Source organism: Lissotriton helveticus, chromosome 2_1 (genome assembly GCF_964261635.1).
Source record: "Lissotriton helveticus chromosome 2_1, aLisHel1.1, whole genome shotgun sequence".
Classification (NCBI taxonomy): domain Eukaryota; kingdom Metazoa; phylum Chordata; class Amphibia; order Caudata; family Salamandridae; genus Lissotriton; species Lissotriton helveticus.
The window spans coordinates 694,994,040-695,019,638 of NC_136059.1; positions in this window are offsets into that span (position 1 = coordinate 694,994,040).

The window sequence follows — 25,599 nt, forward strand, 5'->3', positions numbered from 1 at the left end:
TTTCATTGCTCGTCCATTATGGATAATGCAGTGCTTTAAGCAGGATGAAACGGTGGGGATTGTAAAGTTTGTGTGATCATGTAGTGTAGCTAACAGTCCTGTTTAAGAGGTGATGCCTATTTAATCACAGGTGTGGCCTAATAAAGGTAAACTAAAATCCTTGCTTTACGAATTCATAAACACACCCTTCTATTGAGAAGGAATTAACTAAACACAGCAAGCAAATAGATATTAAGCATTGATGCAGGACCCTATTTCTAGGGTGTTATTCATAATAGGTCTGAGAAGGTAATTTCTGGTAACATTGAAGGCATGTTTAACCATTCATAGGGTTTTGTGTTTTGTTTACCATTGGCTGACCATTTTCATGTACTGTATATTTGTTTTTCTTTGATTGGTCAAAGAATGCAGCATAAATATGCACTCTCAGTTTGAAAATGTTATTCAAACAAAAGTCTTCTGAGTAGCTGTACTCTTTACTTAATTATTTTGCTGAGGATGTAAAATATTGTGTTGCATTCTGAAATTATTTAATGCAGCAACCCAGTGAAAAAAGAAAGGTTAAGGTCCTGGGGTAGGGACCTGAAAGGGAAAGGCTAAAAAGCAGTAACGTAATTAGATTTAATTCAAAATACTTGGGGAGGGTAGTTGTCTCCCTCTTTTTCAAAGCTTTTTTCTTAAGCTGATTCCCCAGTTTGGGAAATATTCTTCTCAAACCTTTAGTTGGAGCACTTTATTTTTTTCAATATTTATATCTGACCTTAAATTGGTATCAAGTTGATCTTTGGCTAGTTCCTCTCTTTTTTGTAAGGATTGTAATATATTTGATGATGTAATTTAGGGCCAGATGTAGGTAGAATGGATTTACCGATTCTTAATTACCGAATTTTACCGATTCGGTAATTAAGAATCGGTAAATCTGAGGGGTGGATATGTAGGTATTCCAGATGTGCTGGAATACCGAATCGGAACAATTCTGTATTTACCGATTCGGTAAATACCGAATCGGTAATGCCCATTTATTCCTATGGGCTTTGAAGCCCATAGGAATGAATGGGCATTACCGATTCGGTATTTACCGAATCGGTACATACCGATTTTCACAAGGGTGCAGGGGGTGTCACTTTGACACCCTCTGGCCCCCCCAAAACAGGCTCGGGTGCCATGTGGCAGGCATACATGCCCTAAGGGCAGGTCTGCCTGTCATATGGCATAGGTGTGCATGCACACATGTGCATGCACACCGGAATCGGTATTTTACCATCAAATTGGATTTGATGGTAAAATACCGATTCGGTAAGGCTTTTGGGACTCAGAAGAGTCCCACCTACATTTCAGATTTACCAAATCGGTAAAAATACCGATTCGGTATTTTACAGAATCGGTAAATTTACCGATTCTGTAAAAAAGTGCCCCTACGTGCCAAATCTGTAATACCGGTCGGTAACGGCCGAAAATACCGATTTTCGGCCGTTACCGACCGACCTACATCTGGCCCTAGGTTGTGTATGTCAACTGTGCCTCCATCACATTAACTGTAAATTATGGAATCATTTACTTAAATTAATGACAACATTTCCAGCACAGGGTGCACCCAGACCCACCAGTTAACTTGCCACTGTAACATATCTATCTATCTATCTATCTATCTATCTATCTATCTATCTATCTATTAATATATATATATATATATCTACATTGAAAAAAACTAAGGTTACAGGAAAATTATAGTTAGGCTGATATTTCACTTGTAAAAAACCAGAGAAATTCAGCAGTTATAATTAGCTGAGCTAACTATAACTTGTGCCTCCGCAATGCACTGCTTAGGACCTCACATAAAACATCACTCTTGATATGGTCAGTGACATCACTGATGACATCATCCGGTGACTGTGAGTGTTTCTAAAAAGTGTATGAGTATTAAATAAATATACACCAAGGTGTATTGATGATTCAGTGGGTGTATGAATACCTGTATGCATGATTTAGTGGATGCGTGACTGACTGCATAAGTGAGTGATTATATGTGTCTCGGTCAATGTATGGGTGGCTGACTAATCTAGGTGAATGTCTGTATCAGTCTGTTAGTTGGTATGTAAGCGGCTGCATGGGTTGGTGAGTAGATACATGAGTGCCCATATGGGTTATTGATTGGTTGTCCGAGTACCTGTTTGGGTGTATGAGTGTCTGTGTGGGTGGGTGAGGGGTTGTGTTGCTCCGTGCATCGATGAATGAGTGGGTGAATCACTGGCTGTATGGGTGAGTGAGTGTGCATATGGCTGTGTCAGTAAGTGAATGGATGTGTCAGTGGTATATGGGTCAGTAAATGCATATGTGAAAGGCAGTATACGTGAGTGTTGGGGTTGTATGATGCATTTACCCGCATGCTTTTACCCCACAGTTTTTACTCTGCAAAATCTTTTACAACACAGGGCATTCCACGCACTCCATTACAACGCATTCCCCATTACAAAGAAATTACTATTCTAACTCCAGGGGGGCGTTACTTTGGGGAATGCATTGTAACAGTTTGTGGTGTAAAGCCCTTTGTTTTAAAAGTTTTTGCGGAGTAAACAATGTGATGTACAGACATGCAGAGTAAAAAATGCGGGGAAAGGATGTTTCCCGAGTGTTGGAGTATATAAATGAGTGTATGTGTGAGTTAGTGATTGTGAGGGTGGCTGTATGAGTGAATGTGTGCTTGTGTCAGTGACTATATAGATGAGTAAGTATGTGTTAGTATCTGTATGAATAAGTGAGTTGGTGGGTGTTTAACTGTATAGGTGAGTAAGTGGCTGTGTTTTTGACTCTATTGGTGAGGGACTAGGTCTGTAAGTAGCTCTGTGAGTGTCTGACAAGGCTTGAGTGGCTGTATGGGTGTATGCGTGGATATGTCAGTGGCTGTATTAGTGAGTGAGTGGGTATAGGGGTGAGTGATTGGATGTGTGTGTAAACCTATGAAATAAGTGAGCGCATATGTAAGTACTGGTATGGGCGTGTCAATGGTTACAAGAATAGTAGTGTGAAAGTTGGAGTGGGTGTGTGAATGGTTACATGTGGTGTGAGTGGCTGCGTCAGAGATTCTGTGGATGATGTCGAGAGATGTCGTCAGTGATGTCACTGACCATGTCATGAGTGATGTAATATGTGAGATCCTAAGCAGTGTATTGTAGGGGCAGGAGTTATAGTTAGCTTGGCAAACTATAACTGTTAAATTTCTCTGGTTTTGAATAATTGAAATATCATCCTAACTATAACGTCCATGTAACGTTTGTTTTTTTCAGTAAATATCCAAGTTCTTTTTCAATCCTATTTCCTAACTATTACAGACATGTAACCTTTGTTTTTTTCAGTGAATTTCTAATGTATTTGAACAGCTAATTCCTAACTCTAACATCCCTGTAACCTTCCTTATGATTGTGCACTGTGGTGGCAGTGACCTAGGCACTTTAACTGGAGTAGGCCTGGAAATCCTAATGAGGGATACCTTTGCTGAATTGATGATGCTTTTCCTGTACACTGTCTTGGTATACTCTAGCATATGCCAAAGACAGAAATTGAAGTAGTCCAGTCAATTCTGTCCCCAGATTGAAAAAGCCTGGTAACATGTTAATAAAACTGTTCCTGCTTTCCTCAGAGACCATCTCATTTTCTGTTTCTATAACAACAATCTGAGTTTTGACATGCATGGAATTTATAGAAATGAGCCAGTGCACTTTACAGGCGAAGACAACAGGGTGTTTCTAAGTAACCTGAAACACTGCATCCGGTCTCATGTGTAGCAGCCATATACACACAACCAACACAACGGCTCTTGTCAGAGCCACCCTAGTACTCTTAATAGTGTGAAGTTTTTTTCCAAAGGGTTTTTTTCCTTTTGTTTTTTGGGGATCTTCGCGACGACGATGCAATCCCCACGGAGATGTTGCAGAAACAGTACAGCCATTCAATGGTCACCAACTCATCCAAAAATAATATGTAAAAAAATCCATTTTGAACATTGCCCTACACATATTACTATATACATACTTCTTCAAAGATGTTTAAGCACATATTTTTGTTCTACGTTTTCTTTATAAGCCATCTTTCAGGCTTATTCCCCGTTTTTGCGTTTTTCGGGACGTCGCGATGGTGTAGTCAACCACGACGGTCACGCCTTTTCCATAAAGCGAAAACACATATATGCACACATATTACAGTATTTTACACACTAGGGGTTTATTACTGTACACTTCAAACTCATGTTTTTCTAGTTAATTTCTTGAGCAACCATCTCTAAAACCTATTTTCCGTTGTCTCGTTGAGGCTGGAGACCGCAATGATATCTGTAATTGCGAAACCCCCAGACACATCGCAAAAGCAGAACTCTATAAAAACACATATAAATATCTTAATATCTCTATAACAATGTATTAATAATTCATTGATATATTCTTTTATATTTTCACCAATGTTCACGAAGACGTTGATAGTTGCGATGTCCTCGCGCTGGCAGTCACAGCGTTGTTACAAATATCGCTTGCGATTAAAAAAAATTAATTTTGGACACTTAACTTGTGTCACTACCATCTACATTTCTCAACCATGGTATTCAGAATATCTCCACCAGGACCCCTTCTGTAGGCTTTCACACAGATTTTCAGCCCTGGGAACTGTTCCTGATAGATAAAATGGTGGTCACAACTGTCAGGGTCTGGGGGGTTAAGGACGTACACCACGACTTATTGTACTGGAGTAACCGGCTTTTATTGAACAGATATGTCTCAGTCCATAGGCATAAAGCAGGGTAGCACAGGATATCGGCACACCCCGCTGGGGTGTGGTTTTCCTCCTGGTGGGGACTTCTTTCACTCGTTGCTCGTCTGGGCTTCTCGTCGGGCTCTCTTGGGTCGGGGTCTGGTGCGTCTCGAGAAAAGATAGAGACAAGAGAGCCAGGTTACTGGACAGTCCGGGGCTACAACGTGGGAGGGGATAAGGGAGTGAGGGGTCACCAGGGTTCCACCACCTTTCAAACACTATTCAGTATCTAATGTGACAGAGGGAACGTGAGTGTGCCCGTGGGTCCCCTCTTACCCTGTCCCACCCCTAGAACTGAAGAGCCCTTGCAATCGTCCCCGTACCTTGTGCAGCCACACTTCTCCCTTGGAAGTGTGGCAGGGCGGCTCGTGGGAACGGTGGCCTCCTGGCTTGTCGAGTTTCGGCTCTGGCAGTCCCGGTAGACGCGTGAGGTCCCTTCCGTCGTCTTCTTCCTCCGTGGCGTTCTTCTCCTCGCGGTTCAGCTGCTCCCCGAGAGATTGCGCGCCGCTGTTTGTGAACGGGGCTTCCTTAAACGCCCTCAATGTCCCTGATTGGTCGAGGTCCGATGACGACCTCCCTCCTGATTGGCTGACACTGAAGGCACTGCCCGCTGACGTCAAGAGAGGAGGGTCCAGGGACGGAGTCGGGAAGGAACAGCCTGCTGACGTCAAGAGAGGTGGGTCCAGGGACGGAGTCGGGAATGGCAAAGCCGAGGCCATCCAGGAAACGTCCCAGGGGTCCTGCGAACGGGGCGGAAAGTAAGAAAGGTTAACGGTTTCCACGCCGCCCATGACAGGGACCACGTCATCGTCACAACAACTTTCTTTTCAGATTGCGCCCAGCCAATCAGAGCATTCCTGTTGGCATGTGCATCCACGATTCATCACGTAAACCACAGCGAAATATCCATGGGCAGAGATATCACTATAAGTATAAACTTACATTTCTCAACAACAACTGAACGAATTTACACTAAATGTGCAAATGATACCTCCTTGAACCGACATCTACCTCCCTGCGAAATTTGGTGTAAGTCCGTTCAGTGGTTCCGGCTGTAGGTGTGGCTAAAGGGTCCTATGGGAATTAACCTTACAAACACAACCTTATTTTGCGCCCCAAATTCTCCATCCCCACTGCATAGATCTCCCCAAACTTTCCATAACAACAGTAGCCACTGTGACACTTTTTTGGCAAAATTTGGTCAAACAATGCCAAAGTTATAGCCAGTAAAAAAATGCTTATTATGTATATATATATATATATATATATATATATATATATATATATATATATATATATAGATGGCTTTTCAAACATTTATTGAAACATTCGTATTCTTGTATAGAAAGCATGAGTTGCGATTATTAGGCAGATTAAACAAAGCTTCGTAACAAGCATTACGAGAATGATGAAAAAGATAAACAATTCAACCATGATAACATTACTATGCGATTATACTCCTACCTAATACTACCTATACCATCGAGAGTATAGTGGGAGTACCCTCTGCCAGATCCATTGGGATAGCTTTACCCCAAAACCAGAGTATGGTGTGCCAGGTAGTGAGCAGAAGAGGCTATCGTCCTTTGCAGGCTGGAGGCCAGTGTCAGAAATGCTACATCTCAGTCACAGTGCGCTGCATTCCAGGATAATCCCAGCAGAATTGCTCCTCTGCCAAATGTGGCACAGAGCCTGTTTATATAAGAAAGGTGCCATTCATATTGCACTGTGTCAGAGGTGCGGAGCTGATGCAATAGTTTTTCTGGAGTCTGAGAGCTGATGCTTTACTAAGAGAGACGCTGCAGGTACAGTAACTTCCCAGTACATTATTGTGTTAGTGTAAAACATGTAAAAAGTTACCATTAGAAAAAGATGTCAAGCTAAAACATGAAACTAAAAATGGAGACTCAGCACGAGCCCTAATGTATTTCACTACACCCTCTCTTTGGTTGGAGGGAGGATCAGTTCAAAATGAATAGCATAAAAGTCAACCTAAAATGTCAATCAAATTATTATGAAATATACTTTAATAACAAAAGCAGATGAAAACTATACATTTTTTTATTAAAAGCAAGAAAATAATAATAAACAAAAAAAAGTGAATTTTTTAGTTTATGAACAATGGGCCGAATTAAAATTTTAGGGGGCACCAAAATATTTCCCATGTTTAGAGAGTCAGTGGGGTCCAGGAAGGTACCTGCATCCGCAGATGATATATCCACATTGGCCATAAGAGCAAGTTCCAATCAACAAACAAGGTAATATCCAGCCCAATCAACAGATGGTGCTAGTGTAGCAACCGGTAGTGTAACCGCAGAAGGAGAGCCACATCCCAGGAATCCAGGAGCCGAGGGATTTATTGAGACTGGTAATAATAACTCATTCAAAGCATCCTGCAGCAATGGCAGTTTCATTGGACAGCACTAAAGGTGAGTCCTCAATGTGCTTACCTGCAGACCCATATCCGTAGAATGAACCCATTGCATCGCAAGATACAGGTCCAGTGCACACTCAAAAGGGCACCACAGACAGCGGAACACAGGCTCCTTGCTGTGTAACCACACAGATCTAAAGGACAAAGATGAGTTGTTGTTCGATTCCAGAACGGTCGGTGGCAAGTTCACAGATTCAATGTCCTCATGGGTGAGCCAGATGGGGATATGGTCTGGTCGATGTCCAATTTTTGTCCAAGAGTAGTAACACATCGTTGTTAAGGCCCACAGTGGCGACCATCTCGGGGGCATACAAGGGATTCTGCCCCCTAAAAAGGACCATTTTATATGCAGAAGATTAAGCTTCGAGAGTGGCGGCCATCCTAGGATCAAGCAGCACGATAAATCATACAACAGATCAGCCCTCTGGACAAAGGCAAGCGATCAGCTTCCTGCATAAAGGGCCTGTTGTCCGGTGGTCTCACCAGCCATCAACCCAGAACAGGATTTGCCAGAAGCTTTGTGTGCGGCGGCCATTTTAGGGTCAGGCAGCACGGTAAATCAAGTAACAGATCTGCCCTCTGGAAATAGACATTTTGATTTTAAAACCTGCAATGACCAACTCAGTTGCATAATAGATCTTAACGGATTTTGCCCATGCTCGAGAAAAGACATGTCATTCTGTATTTTATTGAATCCAGATTATTCAATGATATTCAAATAATAAATACAATATCAACAATGTAGTCATGCCATTATCCACAACAGCCAATGATTTTTTCAAATTAGCCCTGTCAATCTGTCTCAAGCGTTCAGCAGCTTCTCGCTAAGAAATTTTCCAAAGTTCATTGTAAGTGACATATATGAACCGTTTTGAACGTAGTGACCCAGGACCCAATATGAAATCTTGTAAATCCATGTCATCGAAAAGGAGATATAGGTTTTCCTTAACTGCAGATAAGGTGGAATGCTGTAACCATAGCTGGCATAGCATTCCTACTTTATAGGTGGTAAGCAACCCTGAATGTTGTGACTGCATATACCAGGGGTCTGGTCTGCTAGGTTTAAAATCTGCTGAAGTGCTAAAAAAATCAAAAGTTGCAACTATTAGTGTTGACTGACTAAATTAACCACCCATCTGAATCTCAAATTGAAGAGTTATATGTACCATTCTGTACAATACTATTGAGCTGTTATTCTGTAAAATTTGCAAAGTGTTGCCAATTGTAAAAACGTGCAATACAGGGAATGCCAAGCGTGTTCATATCTTTAATTTTAGCCAAACTTAAGCATGTAGTTTCCTGCACTGTTTTGTTCAGAAAAAATCCTATGTCTAGGGATCAGACAAGCACTAAACCTAGCATAAATGCCCTGAACCTGCTAGTGTCGTGTTCCCCAAATCGATTTCAATTCAATGTTTTCTTTTCAATATTCACAACCCTGTAAATGAGTAGGAATAAATTAATGTTGTTTGACTCAGCACATTTTTCTTCGCTAGGGAAAGGGTAAGTTTATAGTAATAAGAAACTAACTGCCACAAGCATCAAACTAAGCAATTGCGATTCCTTAATAGCGATTATTAAAGACTCTCTATTAAGGAATCGCAATTGCCTATGCATGTAGGTTTCTTGCTAAAAAAATTGCGATTCTTACACATTTCCTAATAGCGAATCGCAAATTGCGATTCGCTATTAGGGAATGATTTCCCATTCATTCCTATGAGCCTAGAGGAATCCCATAGGAATCACAATTTGTGATTACCAAGTAGGTCATCACAAATTGCTAATGCAATTTCAAGGGTGTCGTGGGGCCAAAGGGGCACACCTGATGCACTCCCAAAATTGGTATGTGTGCACATGTTGCACACACACATGCCCTAAGGGCAGTGCCACATGGCACTTAGAAAAATGCAATTTTGTGCATTTTTCTAAGGAACACAACAGGTCAAGCGCACACAACAAATGTAATGTTCTAGGTATTCGAGGTACGAAGTTTTAGGGTTCTCTCTGAACAAGCAGCACCATCCACAATCACCCTTTATTGCTATCATCTCACCACTACATGTTGTGCGCCATCTAATTTCTGAAAACGAATAACCCCCCTCCGAACTTTAACGCATTTTTCTAAGGAATCGCAAATTACCATCAACTTGAAGTTGTTGGTAATTTGCGATCCCTTAATGCAAAGTCGCATTCTGAGAATGCTTCTTGCATTGCATTTAGGGAATCGCAAATTGCAATTCCCTAACTGCATTCGCAAAATGGGTAATCGCAAATTTAGCGATTATCTATTTTGTGAATGGATTTGTGCTTGATGCATTCCAAAAGGCTAATTACCGGTCGCACAGGGGCCGATTTGCAGAATCGGCCCCTTTGCGACCGCTAATTAGCTTGATGCATATGCCCCTAGATCTAAAGGGTTGTGACCAGAAAAATATGCCAACTTTTTCAAATATGTTTTTGAACTACCCACCGGTTGTGTTGGGTTGTCGAAGCGTAAATGAAATAATAGCAATCAGCACATATGATGGAGAAAATTTATTACAGATGGCAAAATAATACAAATAGGTGCAGCACGGAGACAGTCAGCATAGCTGCTGAGTGTCCGAGAACGTGACATTTCTGACAGCTTTTATTGATACAACCCACAGACGAAACAGCATTATAATGCACGGAACACACATTAAGCATTGAATATTTGTCCAATCAGGAAAGGCTGCGTTTATACAATTTATGGTCCGAATTATACTGTTGCTTACCACGTGTCCTGAACATGTGGCAGCTTTGGGACTTTACACTATAATGCAATGTATTTGCCTTGGTACTTTTCCATACAAATAATTGCAGTACCATAGCACATACCAGAAATATTTCAAAATGTGCTATGCTGAGCTAAGCTAGCATTCTGATCTGTTCTCGTATCTTTCTTGGACAAGCAGCTTTACTTCGGAGCTGTAGAAAAGTACAATCATTTGTCTGATGATCTTATGTCAACTTAACGGGGCCTGAAATCTTAGACATTTGGTATCACTAATAAATTATGGTTTCCACATTACCCCATCTGATACCAAATCACTAATTTGCATTGTGTTTCAGCATCCTTTCTGTCCCTTCAAAACTTAGGTCAGTTCTGTGTTTGTGTTGTTAATGCACTCTATATTTTGGCACACAGCATGCACAACTGGATGCCAGAGCTGAAATTGATGCTGGGCAAACTTTGATCATTATATACAGCCTTATTAGTGTTGCTATCCCTATTACAATCACCTATATTCATTATCCCCAGCTTCCCGACCTTGCATTAGGAATAGTATTTCAATGTCCCTTTCAAAAATTATAATGACTGCAGTTACTATTATTCCTGCAACTGGGGACAATTTTGCTGTCAGCACCGCTGGCCACTTTCTCTCCACCCTCCTTGTTCTTGGCATTGTCCTAGCCATTGTCAAAAGTTCTTGGAGTTTGAAGATCCTGGGCTAGGCAGGTAGTCATTGTATCTAACTAGCATGTCCTGTGCTCGCTTACATTGAGGCAGGCGTCAGCAATACTTTCAAAGGAAATTGTAGATGCTTTTATTGTGTAGCGTCAGTGGTTTACCAGCACATGACGTCACTTAGCACTTAAACGTAGGGGTCCCTTGAAATATGATGTTGGAGGCCTGATCTGCTATGCACAGCAGGGATCTACCTCTGTCAAATTAAACTTGCTGTTGGATGCCTGGCCACACTTTACGCATGTGTTGCTAATGTTGTTAGTTGGAACAATGCCTTATCTTCTGTTGCATTTTCAGGCTTTTCTAAAGTCTGCTGATGAAGGATGCAGAGCCCCAGTGATGATACCTGTGAACAGAAAAATACTCGTTGGGGCCTGTCTTCAAGTAATTTGAGAGGTTAGCAAGCACTTCAATTACTTAGGTGTTTTCAATATGAAGGAAGCAAATTGATGAGAAATAAAATAAAGATCACAGCTTGTAGAATGAGGTGTTCGGTCCTTGATGTTCCAGACGTCTTTAGTTGATGTATTGTTTGGGCCCGCTTACACGTGCTTTTTTACTCTTCTTTGTGCATCACGCGCAACCCTTCAGGATGAACTTGTGGTACCTTTCTCACTTGGTACCTTTCGTGGAACGCATTTTGTAATGAGGTTGTCCTCCATGTGATGCAGGAGAAGGCACTGGAGGCTCCTCTGGTGGTGGGAGTGTCACTTCTTTCTTTGTATGAGAGCCATGGATCTAGGAAGTCAGGCCCTCACACTTGATCACTGTTGCTAAAAGGACCTGATATGGCCCCTACCATATAAGTTGGAGACAGTGCCATCTGTTGTGATCTTTTATCCTAACCCAATCCCCTGGCTGAAGGCCATGGCTGCTGGTATCTCTGCTTTAGGAATGGTGTACAGCACCTAACAATGTTAATCTTTGTAGTATTGAAGAAGCAGATTATCATATACGGACAGAGAGACAATAGGCATGTGGCCTGGAATGTTCATTGGCCATCTAAACACAATTTCTTGTGGGCTGAGTTTTTTCACTCGGTCTGAAGTGCTTCTCATGGACAACAGAGCAAGTGGTACTGCATCAATCCACGTCAGTTCAGTGGATGCACAAATCTTCCCAACTTATTTTTCAACACCCAGTTCTTTCACTCAACAGCGCTCACTGCTGGTTGATGATAGGCACAATGTAGTTTCTGTGTAGCTCCTAGCCCCTTGTACCTAGTACATCCAGTGTGTATCAATGGGCTGGGCAGTCAAATGGAAGATCGGCTCAACAGAACTCCTGTGTGCAGAGGAAACACATATTAGAAGGTTGACTTAGGAATGAATCACAGGAAGTGGCATCAAAGCGCATGACATTAGAAAGCGTTTGATAGGGTCTCCTGGAAATACCTGTGGGCAGCCATGACCAAATGTGGGATTGGCGAAATATTTATAATCGCAATTAAACAGCTATATGTTAAACCGAATGCCCGTGTTCTGATCAATGGGGCTCTTTCGGAAAGCTTTGTCATTACCAGGGGCACTACACAGGGGTGTCCCTGCTCCCCCCTCCTGTTCGCCATCTATATTGATGCATTTTTACAAAGACTGGAAACAAATGTTTTAATCCCCCCAATTAAAATACGAGATTTGGAAACTAAATGTATGGCTTATGCAGATGATATAGCCATTGTTACAGGGGACCCTAATAACGCTATAACACAGATTGAAAAAGAAGCTTTTGATTTTGGGTGCGTATCTGGATATAAATTGAATTCTAGTAAAACCCAGATAGTTTTGAACGATAAAATAGTGATGAACGATCCTAGGATATGTGCTAGGGCGATATATTTAGGGGTCAGCATTAGTGCAAAGATAGAAAATATCGTAGAAGACAACATCAATCCCCTTATGCACCGCACCAAACAAGAACTACTTCGGCTACATAATTTGCATTTATCCATTGGGGGTAGAACTAATGTAGTGAAAATGTTATTCTTTCCAAAGTTTCTTTATATTTTCCGAGCTATTTGCTTAGACTTTCCCCCACTGATCTTTAAAAACATAGATACTATGTTTTCGCGCTTTGTTTGGGCATATAATAGACCTCGCCGGGCACTTAGATGGATTACCTTACCTAGAGATAGAGGTGGATGGTCACTACCCAATTTTAAACTGTATTATTGGGCTACAGTCTTAAAATACAGCTCTAATCTGCTAATGGTCAATTCGGTGGGGTGTAGGGTACCTACTCCACAAGAACTTATCTTGGGTGACGGAAGTGCTGGCTGTCTGTGGCGCCACATTAAAGATGACTACTTTAAAAAAGTGAAATTCAGGACAATTTCTAGCGTTCTTAAAGTTTGGGGCAATGTTAAAAAATTAGTCGGTTTAGGTCGTTATTCCTGTTATACCCCCGTTTCACAGAATACGGACCTTCCGGATATATTCCATCATGTATGTACGAAGAGGTGGGTGGATTTAGGAGTCACACATCTTGGGTGTTTTTTTCTATTAATGGACTTAAAACATTTGACGAATTGAAAGCAGAGTTTGATTTGTTGAATAGGGACTTTTTTCAATTTCTTCAGGTGCGGGACTTTCTATTAAAAAAAGTAGGCGGTAGCATCAAATTCCAACCTAGTCAAATTATCGATCAACTCAGATTAGCTAAAACTCCGAGAATCGGGGAGATATATGAAGGATTGAAGGGGAAAGTTCAAAAACCAGGGAGGGAATGCACACCAGATCGTGGAACAAGAACAAACAATAAGTACTGGGTTGCAGAATGATATTCAGATAATCAACTTGTCTAGTGTTGTCCTTTCAAAAGATATGATTTCTGTGCTTAAGAAGGGTATGAGTTTCTGCCCTACACCTAAATGTGACATGACCAATGTGAAAATTGATTTGTATAGATTCGTACGTAATCTAAAGATAAAGAAATACTTTGCAAATGTATAACCAAATAAACCATTACAGCAAACACAAGTATGTGTGGGGAACAAATCCATTCAAGATATCAGGGACACTGTCCTATTGCTATCTATAACTGAGAATGAGCAGGATCCGATTACTTTAGATCAAGTTGTAAGAGACCTTGAATTACATACAGACGCGAGTGATGATAGTGGTTTAAGGCAGAAGTCCAGGTGGACGCCACAACTCACCAGCGGGAACACGTATCCCTGTATACGAATATAAAATATGAACAGGGACTAGAGGCACTTAAATATTTCTTGTATAAAAGACCTATAAGTTTGATGGAACACTCAGACATGTTGATTTCAATGTCACGGCTTATTTTGGAGTATAATGTGTTCTTGTTTAACCAGGACTGGTACAGGCAGAAATGTGGAGTTGCGATGGGCTCCAGATTTGCACCATCTCTGGCATGCCTCTTCATGGGGAGGTTTGAGATGGTGCACATCTGGGGCCAGGAGGTGCAAAATGGCAAGAAAATATCTTGTACTACGGAAGATACATTGATGACTGTCTAATTATTTGGACTGGCGGAACTGAGAAGTTGAATGAATTTGTCAGTCATATGAACAACAATCAATTTAACATGTCATTCACAATGTCGTCTAGCCATGAGAGTGTTGTTTTTCTAGACATAGAAGTGTTTGTAACCAATGGTAGAATGAATAGCCGTTTGTATAGAAAAAGTACATCATGCAACTCGACATTATATGGTAGTAGTGCCCACCCTAAAGTACAGATTGATGCCATCCCGTATGGTGAAATGTATAGAGCCCGGAGAAATAACAGTAGGGATGAGGATTTCCACAGTTGTATTGAGGATATGGAGGCACGTTTTCAAGAGAGAGGATATTGTAACGATACTATTTGTGCAGCTAAAAAAAGATCATTAAAATTAAGCAGGAATGAAACACTGACAGCAAAAAGTAAGAAGAAAAAACCTGATGTTATCAGATTAGTAACGAATTACCATCCCTGGTCCCATAAAATTTATGGCATCCTAAACAAACATTGGCACCTATTGAAGTCTGATCCAAGCTTAAATACCTATGTGAAGAATAAACCCAGTATCTCATACAGAAGGGGTACAACGATCCGCAGCATGATTAGCCCTAGTTACCCCAAATTTGAGAATAAAGGACCTACATGGCTCCATACCCACAATGTGGGTTCTTTCAAATGTGGGCACTGCAGTATGTGTAGATATGCTGAAAATGGTATTAAGGAGTATCAATACAATGGGTTAGCTAAGTATAAGATCTTTCAACATATTGATTGTAGTACTAAGTATGTTGTTTATGCGATCAGATGTAAGTGCCAAAAAATTTATGTAGGTAGCACAATTAGGTGCCTAAAGGACAGAATTGCAGAACATTTCAGGGCCCTCAAAAAATTGGACCTTAGATATCCACTAGCAAACCATGCTAATAGCTGTCCAAGTCAGAGAGGACATCTGTCATTTACATTTCATGGCATAGAACATATCTCATGTGACAAACGGAGTGGAAATAGGGAGCTCAAAGTCCACCAATGTGAGGCCAGATGGATTCTGAAATTGCGTGCGGTTGAACAAGGGATTAATATTGATTCGGAATTACAATATTTTTTGGGATGTTAAACTGTACTTCCTATTCCGGGTTACTCTTTCTGGTTTCAGATGTGATTAGCTGTCAGGTACATATTACAATCATGCCGGAAATATTATATGTTTTTCATAAAGCAATTTAAATAATGTGAAAAAAGCGAGTTTCTCAAACCAATTGTTGCTTTATGTAAATGTATACATTATGTTTCTAGCTGCAAGTTGTTCTGTTTATTTGAGGGCATGAACTAACTGGTTTAGAATTTTTCCTGTCCCTGTGCTAAAGCGTATCAGACTTAAGATTGTAAATATATACAGATTGTCTTAGATGTTTTATATTCATGTTTTTGGAGTTTGCACTATATATTCATATTCCATTTTTATTTTTATTCCATTTCTCATTATGTATACGTTTTTGTTTCTAAATTTCTGCTCATACCAAGAGTTCACTGTGGGCATGCAGGCAGCGTGAATAACAATAATGAGACCAAATGTGGTATAAGGTATGGTTTCGATTAAATTCATAGCTTTTAGAGTAATGATATACAATGGCTGGTTTTGCAGCGTATAGTCCCTTTAACTTTTTGATCGGGCACTAGTCCCTTTTTGTATACATAACTTTATTCAGTCGGTGTTTGGAATGCATTACCTACCTGGACTACGGCAACTCCCTCTACGCCGGAACCGCCGCCAAACTCCAGAAGAGACTCCAGCGGATCCAGAACGCCTCAGCACGACTCATCCTGGACATCCCCCGTCGCAGCCACATCTCCGGACACCTGAGAGACCTGCACTGGCTCCCGGTCAACAAGAGAATCACCTTTCGTCTCCTCACCCACGCACACAAAGCCCTACACAACCAAGGCCCAGGATACCTCAACAGCCGCCTCAACTTCTACGCTCCCAAACGCCAGCTTCGATCGACCGGCCACGCCCTCGCCACCGTCCCCCACATCTGAAGAGCCACCACAGCGGGACGGTCCTTCTCCTACCTCGCCGCCAAGACATGGAACTCCCTCCCGACCCACCTCCGCCTGACCCAGGCCCACCTCGCCTTCAGGAAACAACTCAAGACCTGGCTGTTCGAGCAGTAGCGGACCCCCCTCCCCTAGCACCTTGAGACCCTCTGGGTGAGTAGTGCGCTATATAAATGCCCTGATTGATTGATTGATTGACTCCAAGATGGCACCCGCGGGACTGGGGAGCGCCGTGTTGGAATAGTCCGTCTTTAGTTCTATACATATAGTATGGCGGCGAAGTAGAACGCCGAACGATTCACAGATTCTGTAGGTGAGAGGCTTCTAGATACTGACGGTAAGGGCATTGCATATATTAGGCGGTTATACGAATGTGGCGTTACCTTAATGCTCAGATATGCCCACAGCTAAATATAATTGGGGTACTTATCGCATCTTGAGCACAATATAAATAAAAATAAAAACACCGCACTTGTTCGAGGGCGTAGCATTTAAATAAAGGCAACTAGAGATTGCAAACACGAGCGGTACGCATGATTGGATTTCTCATGACATACTCAGAATCGGTTATTTAATATATTAAGCAGGGTATCTTTAAGCTGGTAATCAAGGTTTTTTGACTATATATAAATACGAATATTGGTGCTATGTCTAATTAATTGTGGCACATTGTAGGTGTGGTTTTGTACTGAGTAGATATATTTGTTCAAACAGGAGACTAATATTGTCCCGTGGAAAAGATGTTGGAATAAGCGATATGCGTCTCTTTGACTCACCTTTAAGGTAAGGGGTCAAATATGGGACATGTGGCCCAATTAGTTCTCTTTGTATTATTGGATATATATAAAAGGAAAGATATTTCAAAAAAAGTCTTTGCAATTTATGATTTTTGTTTTTAGTGGTCCTTACTCGCCTCTATGCCAATACGGAAATTTATAAGTGGAGAGAGTATTGCTTTAGGTGAGTGGACTGAATGATAATAATAATCTTTACAGGCTGGTATCCACGTTGCGTTGCATGTCTAATCAGATGAACCTGTAGGTCATTTATTGTGGCTGTTACAAGAGCTGACTCTCACGTTTTATTTTTATTTTCACTTTAAATTTCTTTTACTTATTCACTTCCCTTTAATTTATGCACTTCTTTGTGGCCAAGTTTTCGTGCTGTAACAGGGATGTGGAATTCCTATAGCCCGACGCCCAGGACATATTGTTTGGGGTCAAGGGCAACAAGTTTTAATGTGCATTTTGTCCTTGGGACAAGCAGGCCCAACCCCCTGCAGCACAAACCCTTTGGCTGCCAGTTTGTAGTACCACATTAAGGATCAGGGAAGGGCACTGCCTGCAGATAAGTTAATATTTGTGTGCATATATTAATGCTGTTTAAACTTGTATTTATGGTTAATTAATTGATAGCCTTTGTTATTAGGCTGAGCGCTCTCGGTAAATGTAAGTTCTGTCTGCACTACTGACAGTGGTTCCAGTATAAAAATGTGGACACACGATTTCAAAGTTTAGCAATATCAGGCTATGCATAATGCTCCCAAAATGCTTTCTGATTAGATGCAAATATTTGCAGAAGCTTGAAAGCAGGATTAATGATCCTTTGCTTTCTATATAGAATGTTCCAAAAAAATGAAAGTAGGAAAAACTTTTTTTTTTCTAAACTACTGTAAAATTTCAGGTACCATTTCTTTGCAGCATCATTTAGTAACATGTGTTGATGCATGCTAGTATTTCCCCAAAATATTCATATTAGAAAATCAGTGTAACCAGTTTCAATAAGATTTTTGGAAACATGCAAATAAACAAGCATTGGCAAAGACAATAGGTCTGAAATGGTGGTCTGCTTTTTAGTTTTGGGAATGCGTGACTTGTTTTGGCATGGTTTTTGTAAAACCTTATTGATGTGAGAGCTCCCGTACCCTCAGCATTATAATAAACACTGGCAAAAGCAAAAATAGTTTTTCGTTTCCAAAATGCACACACGGCCACATTAATTACTGGCACTGAACAAAACTACTTTGTGTGCCGATATGCTCCTTGTGAAAGAGCACAATGCTGTCCCTCACCATGAAGCCAGCCGATACAGAGAGAGAATTTTAATAAACACAAACGGTCATGGTTAACGCCAGACTAAATTAGGAGCCCTATTATTAAAGAAAGTCTAAAAAGTGCCCCCTTGGTATATGTCCTTGCATTAAGGGCAACTATATGGCTTTCGTGAATTCACAAGAATTTACAGCAGTAGGGCAAGAAATAGTACTCCTAGAAAATATTTGTGAACTGCATTTTAGCATGAGCAAATTTGCATGTGTAGATTTGCTCATGCGAAAACCTGAGTGTTGCAAGTTTATTTTCCCTCCAACCACTTTTTTCCCAACTCTGGAAGAAGGTTTACGTCTGCCATTGTCAGGAGTAAATTTCCAACATTTCTCAGTAGTGGAAAAGATTAGAGAAAAGTTGTTGAAAACCCTTAAAACATGGAAGTTAGGAGGTGTGCAGAGACTCAAAAGAACATTCCAACCCTGGAATTATTGTTTACCACTACCTTCAGTCCCAGCATGTAGATCGGCGGAAACGTAGCAACATAAAGGGATTGCTAGTATTCAAACACTACTATGGTATGATCCCTGGCATAATCAGAGAGGCTTTATAAGAGATCCTATATAATGAGATTTCTGCCATAATTTGTCGTTGCACAACATGGCACCAAAGGGACAAGTGGATTTTGTTACAGGACAAGTAGATTTAGGAATCGACCTGCCCCATGGACAAGTAGATATTTTAATAAATTCCACACCCCTGCTGTAAGAGTGTCCTTTTGGGATATAAGGCTCACGCATAGTTCCCGCCTGGTGGAGGTTAGGCGTAGCTTCCACCTCGAGTGGGGAGGTAACTTATTTTGGCATTGTTTGTATTTTGTATTTACAGCCCTGAGGAAGTCTTTTTGGGGATGTACCAAAGACGAAACATGCATGTTGGCTGTAGTGTTGTGATCTAAATACAAGATACACATTCTTGAAGAAAACTCTTACAAGTCCATGTGGAGAAAAGAATCAAAGAAGAATAAAGTAGACCACGGACATTCTATTTGGACAATTGTCATTGCTTGACCTGATCAATTTATGAGCATTGTGAACTTATATGAGAAAAGTTATACATTTTTTTTTTGCTCAGGGAGACCAATCAAAAAAGACTTTATTAATGCAATTGTAACAGATTTCAATCAGGCAGTATAGGGTGGTGGCTCTCCGGACTCCCTTAGTAGCATAGTGCTAAATAAATTACAATTGAAACACCTAAACCATCAGACATTGCGCAGGAATACCTTACTACCCAATAGCTGGAAATGAATATATTATTACCCGACGATATGGATAAACATGGGATGGTATGGCAGTCTAGGTTGGGGATCTCACCTCAGGTGTCCCACGATGCTTATGATATGTCACTGACATGTTTAATGTCTATGAAACTCCAGGCACAATTTTTTAAAACATTCTTTTCACTTTACTACACACCTGGAAAAATTGCTAAATGGGGGCCTGGGAAAGGGACAACCTGTCCACGATGTGCACTACCCGCTGTGGATATAACTCATATGTTCGCCTCGTGCCCTGTTCTGGTTAAAGTACTAGCGGAAGTCTCTGATTTTCTGTCACACATTACCCAGTATAGGGTCGATATTACCAACGAAGAGGTGTTGTTGGGTTTAACCAGTACCACCCGACCACCCGAATTACACGGGCTGATTTTTGTAGCCATGGCTGTATTTAGGCTGTGTGTCGCATCAGCATGGATAGATCCGCAACCTCCCTCATTTTTTGAATGGAGAACTCGGCTGCTTGAGACCTGTAGTTTGGAGGTCGCAATTTATAGAAACAAAGGGAGGGTTAAGCGGAATAGGGGTATGCAGATTTGTGCCCAATTACTATCATGGATTGAGGGTGTATGATTATGGAAGTAATATATCGGGGAAACTTGTCGTAAATCTGTTATCATGGTATTCTTGCGATGTGTTCTTTTTCTTTTGTATAAATTGTTTATATATAATACAGTTTTTGTTGTAACGAAATAAAAGAATGCTGGGTTCCTGTTCTCCTGGAGTGGAGTGAGGGGGTGGGGGGGGGGGGGGGGGAATGTGTATTAAATTTGAAACTCAAATAAAAAAATTAAAAAATTCAAAGCGCATGACATCACAGGAAGCAACATCAGATCTTAAGCCCTCACATATATGTTTAACGTGTCTATCATGAGTACATTGAAGTACATTTTGAGTATACATGGAAACCCTCCTGATTTAGGCATGCTCACGAAGAATCCTGAGGGCACCAGACTCCGTTTCCAGGACGGTATGAAGGACGTGGCAGCCTGGATGAACCACAGCTGCCTGAAGCTAAACTCAGAGACCGAGGTCCTCACCCTCGGGCCCTGTACCTCTGCCTGGGACAATACCTGGTGACCCTCCATCCTCGGGAACCCACCCACCCCGACAGACCACGCTTGGAACCTCAGCATCATCCTTGACTCTTCACTCTCCATGAACCGCCAGATCAACGCCGTTGCCTCCACTAGTTTCAACTGCCTTTGCATCCTCCGGAAGACCTACAAGTGGTTACCCCCTGACTGCAGAAGGGCCGTCACCCACGCACTCATCACTAGCAGGCTGGACTACTGCAACACCCTCTACTCTGGAATTAACAAGACTCTTCTGCACAGGCTCCAGACCATCCAGAATGCCGCAGTCAGACTCGTCATCAGGACACCGCGCCATGAGCACATGACCCATCACCTACGAGACCTCCACTGGCTCCCCGTCGAGAAGAGGGTCACCTTCAAACTCCTCACCCAAGCTTACAAATCCCTCCACAACATCGGACCCAAATACCTCAACGATTGATTATCCTTCCACGTACCCAAGAGAAACCTCCGATCCGCCAACCTCGTCCTGGCAGAGGTCCTCCGCATCCGCAGAAACAGAACCAGCGGAAGAGCTTTCGCCTACATCGCAGCCAAAACCTGGAACAAGCTCCCGGTGAACATCAGATGCACCCCGACCCTTCACATGTTTAGGAAGGACCTCAAGACCTGGCTCTTCGACTGATCGGGCCGCTCTGTGAGAGGGCTCTGCCCGCCGTGCTACTATCCGAGCATAATCCTGTGTATGGAGAAGCGATCACCGATACAAAATGGGGGCACATGTTCGGGGGCTGCTGCAGACTCAGATGAAAGCAAAATCGAGCAGCTACGATATCACATTGCACCATTTCTGCTGGCGGGTGAGACAAGTCAGCCTGATGAGCTGCTAGGAACCCGTGTCGCGGCCCCGTGGCGGTAATACACCGAAGTACGCCTTACCGATCGTGGGGCAGAAACCGCATTAATACTCCCCCACAGAGATAGCCACACGTACCTACCATCGGAGGTTCCCGTCTAGGGCCCGTGGGAAAATATGCGTCCCGAGCCAGTCCTGCAGAGCAGGAGCCCCGAGGCCTACTGCCCATCTGCCCACCGAGGTATGCTGAAACACATCCTGCGCTGCCCCACCTGGAGGATCTTGGGGCCTGCGTTGCTTATGCTTGCCTTGTCAACCACAACCATCGGCTTGTAGGCCAGCACAGTTGAGTTAAACGTTGGCTGCTGAGGGGGAGCGCTGAGATCACACTCGGGGCCTGGTCTGCGGCGTGAGAGCCCCATGGCCTTCGATCCATCTACGAGGCAATTGGCGAAGCATCCTGCACTGCCCCCCCCCCCCCCCCCCGGTAGACCTCGGGACCTGCTGCCACTCGCCTCGTCGGCCGCATTCAATGACCTGTATCCCACTGAGGTGGACTTAAGGGCGGGGGCAGCGGCCGAGAAGGGGCGCTGTGAGGGCAATTGGAGCCTTACCTGCGGCCCACCAACACGCCAAGGTACTTGAGGAAACATCCTGCGCTGCTCCCTCCCAGAGGACAAGGGGATCTGCACCGCTTTTGCTCTCCTTATTGACCGGATCAATAAGCCCGCTGCCCAGCGCTGTAAAATAGAGGGAAGACATGTCAGTGGTGCCTGAGCAGGGACGCTGAAAGACCCTCAGGACGCGGTGAGGCAAGGTGGGCCGCAGTGAAGACCCAAAATAAAGTAGGTACACAATCTGCTCCGACGCTCCCCCGCCATGGTCTACAGGTGTCCCCCCCAAGGCGACAACCGTTGATCTGCTGCAGACCACCCGGGCACGAAAACCTCTGGTTCGTGACCTATGTTCTTGCCAAACATGAAGGTGCCCGGTGCCCATATCACAAAATCCAGGGTGGGGTGCAACACAAACCCTGTCCTCACTACAGCAAAAATGCCCCGACGTTGCAGCTTCCCGCAATCCGGCGGTACAGCTGTGACACAAGTAGGCACCAACAGTGTGCCTCGCAGGCCCAACTCACCGACCTGCATGGATGCCAGTACCCATGGGCCTAAGAGGTTCTTGTGCCGGAACGTCTTGTCTTCTGATCCCAGCAGGAATCCTTGTCTTCTCCACGCAGGCCTCCGTTGACAAGGGGGCCGGCCCACAATCAGGTTCATCTCCTGCCTGTCTTCCTTGCACGAGGAGGGCCCGCCTACAGTCAGGCTGGTTTTGCCTGACTTCCGGAGGTTCCGTGTCCCGCTTCCTGGCCGGGACTTCTTTACCATGCAGGCTCCTCCCTGGCTCTGTGACTTGGAGGGAACTCCTCAGTTGCGGGGACACAGAAGGGGCAGGACGCGGAGCGAAGTCTCAGTCGGCCCTAGTGACTCCTGCTTCTCCCCTGAAAGCAGCCCCACCCACAACCAGGCTAAGGGAACACGCGAGGCTCTCCTCCTTATGGGAGCCCCACACCATGTCAGGCGTCCTCTGCCTCACTTCCGGAACTCCTCACGGCCCGAGTACATGGAGCGAAATCCCCACCGGGCCCCAAATCCTCTTGGCCATCTTTCTGGCCCTTGTAAACCGGAGTGCTAACCAGGTGTTCTCCTTTCTATGGCTGTCCCGTCTCAGGCAGAATCCTCTGGCATGACGGGGCCGAAACACACATGACCTCGTGCCTCACCCACACAGTGATTAGGGAGTGGGGTAAACCACCCAGCGCTCGACACACGCGGCAACAGACTGGCAAGTGCAGAGTCCCAAAGTGCTCAACACACAACGGGCCAACTTCACCCAGAGCCAGCACACATCCCTAGGGATGGCTGGGGGCCCAAAGCAGAGCGGCAGGCTCAGGCCAGCACACCTGCAAAGTCCAGATGGTGGTCCCCTGGCAGCCCATTGATCCCCCTGGTCCCACGCGGTCTCCTCTGGCTCCAAGTAAGCACAACAGCAGCACATACATGGGTTCACAGCCCCAATATTTATATCACCAATGTCTTTGTTCTCCCCCTAGCACAGGGCTCTGTGCCCAGTCCAAACCAGTTCTGGGGGGTACTTCCATACATCTTTTCATGTGCACCACCATTGTTAGTGTAGGCATGTGCACCACCATTGTTAGTGTAGGCAGTAATGGTGGGGCCGGGGGCTGGGAGGGGGTAAATAAATAAATGAAAATAATAAAAGGAAAAAGAAAATGTAACGTACCTTCTGGCCGGCGCTTCTCCTCCGCCCGCTTCTTCTTCTGTCGATGCAGAAAGCAGGAATAGGAAGCACCTAGGCTTCCAGACTCCCCTAGCCAATCACAACACTTCTGAAAGCAGCGACTTGATTGGTCTGAGCGTCGTGGTTTGGCACTCATTCAGGGACTGGGAGCCTGGGCATTTTCTCCACCCAGGCTATGCAGCACAGTGGGCCTGATAGTTTGGTCGGCCCAAGACAACTGTCCAAACCGTCTAGCACACTTAGAGAGTGCCCACCACTCCTCCCTCTGCTCTGAGGACAGTCCAGCCCGCCCAACCCTACAGAGGAATACTGGAAAATAAAATGATAATACCATGCTGTTATTGTCATTTTATTTTTCCTGTGGTGCGAAGCTTCTCCGCCTTAGTGGAGGAGCCGCCCCTGCTCACACCCCCTCAAACTTGCTGACAAAGCAACGCCCCTGCATCTCTCATGCCCTGATGACCTTAAATAATTCTGAAACGGATCGTTTTAAATGCCGTTTTCCTTATAATTTATGTTGAATGTGGCTGATGTGTGACAGTCTATTACAGTCAACAACAATAAAGGTATGCTGTTCCCACAAGGTGGAAAAAGACAAGGAGGGGAAGAGGATGAGGGGATCCTCCTATTCAGAACTAGAGTTCTCACACACCCAGCAAGCTAGGTGTCATGCTTCATCATATGGACTTGCTCCTTGTCGGGCCGGCGCTGCAATGCCTGACGGGCACCCAAAACGGGGCTCTTTATCGGAGATCATTTGTTCCTGCCGTTTGGTGCGTGGGTGTGAGGGCTCTAAAGAACAGTGTAGACGTGGTGCATGTGAGTGATATTAAAAAAGGTTGGATAGTCCACAAGAACCCTTTATTAAAATGGTAATCCACCTTCTTAAAAACAAGCTGAGTGGCTGTGCTTAAGCTCAATGGTCCAAAAGAGCTCAGCGCTACTCATGTGAAGTGGTCGACATGTTTCATGCATAGCGGTCAAAACTGATCCATCGCATTTCATCAGGACCTATACTATTCAGAAACTATCTACACGTGGTGGTGTGGTGGACAAAAATGATCCTATCTACCAAACTCCTTGGAAGCGAGCACACAGTCCCATCATTCCTAGTGGTAACCTAGCTACTAGCTGCTACTCACTTCATCCGGCAAGTCGGTGCTGTTGACACCCATGTGTCGGAGTCCTGTCCTTCTCACACGTGCGCTGGTTCTCCTCCCGCGTGTTGAGCTGCCGACAAGCCGGAAGAAAAGAGTCTATCACAGACATTTTGCAGAGAAATGTTGTGTTTATATTTCATGCAACATTCAAAAAAAGAAGTATTTTAGATAAAAACAGGACCTTATATACGAGACATCGGAGATGGGGCCACAGCCATTATTTGTAGTAATAATTTTGAGGTGCTGCTGTGTTACAATATTGAAAACCCATGTCAATGAATATTAGATGTAAATACATTAGAGTTTGACTCATGTGCCTCTGCAGTGTCAGTGCATTGACCTGGCCAAATAGGGCATGAATGTGTTGAAATTAGATAATAAATTTAAAGCTGTTTTGAACAAGGGCTCCCAAAATATGTTTGGCCTACGGCACCCAAAATCCTTAAGATGTCCCTGGCCTCGTCTCTTCTTTTGGAAAATACTTTCTTCTTTTGCAATAAAAGACAGCAAAAAGCTACCCTCTCAGCTTGCTTTTGTTTCCGAGCCTGTATGCTTACCCATTCCTTACTCTTGCAACCATTTTCATTGCTCGTC